This window comes from Frankliniella occidentalis, unplaced genomic scaffold (assembly GCF_000697945.3).
Source record: "Frankliniella occidentalis isolate FOCC.00 unplaced genomic scaffold, Focc_3.1 Scaffold21, whole genome shotgun sequence".
Classification (NCBI taxonomy): Eukaryota; Metazoa; Arthropoda; class Insecta; order Thysanoptera; family Thripidae; genus Frankliniella; species Frankliniella occidentalis.
In genome coordinates, this window is record NW_026267151.1 from 627,838 (window position 1) to 629,216 (window position 1,379).

Consider the following 1,379-nt stretch of genomic DNA (forward strand, 5'->3'; position numbering starts at 1 on the left):
GAGCAGGTCTGTTGTGCGGGCGGCCTATGTTGCAGCTTGCAGGCGCTCAGCCTCGTGGAAGAATCCCGCTGAGGCCTCGAGTCGCTTACGTACCTGCTAGGTGTCGTTCCGAGTGCGAACGTGGTTTCCGGCATATCTGAAATGAAAAAAGACAGTTTATTCCGGAAATCCTATAGGCAAAACCACAGCAATGCAGTGTCGTATTCCTGGCACAGGGTGCATGGCTTCTCGATGATTTCTTAGAACCTCAATATGTACTTCCTAGTTTTATTTACACAAAAAGAATACAAGATTTCCTCTAGTATAAAATGAACTCTAGACAACGGAAATTGCAGATTGCTTTCAGCGTACCCGTTTCGGGTAATGTACTATGTCAACCAAGATTTCACGAATAAAACGCATCTGCTTGAAACCTATGACGGATCCGTCTCTGTTGAAAAGACTCCCAAAGAGGAGCGGTACGTGGATTCAACGTTGATTCCACGTGGATTCGTGGAAATCTCGTGGACGTGGATACATCCACGGTATTTCAACCACCCTTGGCCTTGTTCTCTTGATCACTTTTAAATGGAGAACGATAACTTATTACTGAAAAGAGATGGATAATTTCCCCTTTTGTGAAATTCGTTCATTTGAACTCGAATTGGTGGATATCACGTGGATTCCAGGTTTTTCCTGCCACTATACATCAGATATAAACCATAAAAAAACTTATGATAAGCTAGTAGTTATTGCTAAATTTGGTATACAATTGTACAGTTTTCTCCGAGAGTTGCATTTTGTTTTGTTTTTCACGATTCATGAAATAACGTGGAAATAACGTGGAATCCACGTGATATCCACTTTACCGTCTATTGCGTTCAACGTTAAAAATAGTGTTCAAAGCTTTGTACACATAATCGAACAAATTTTTAAATTTTGTCAAGGAAGTACAATTATTAATTAAATTCAAGGCTATACTTCTGAACGTACAACGCACAACGCCCTATAAGCTGGCTTGGGCGCTGTGCGTGTGCTTTAGAAAGGCATCGGTAGCTGGCGTTCCTCTTCCAGCAGCGTCACCGTAGGGTAATGGATAGGGTACAAGACAACTAACTCAAAGGTTCCAGGTTCAACTCCACTCAAGGTTGGGAAAAAAAGTTTTTGAGTCGACATGATTTCCACGTCGAAATGTCGTGGATAAAGGAGTCAAATCCACGTGGATATCACGTGGATACTCGACGTTGAATCCACGTCACAAATCTACGTGGAATCCACGTTTCTTCCACCAAAATTCCTCTTTGGGACTTACCCTACGATCTTCCCCGGGTCGGCCCCGCAGGCCCAAGACCGCGCCTTCCTTGTCGGCCTCGGCCTCGAGGGGCTTGACGAGGAGCGGC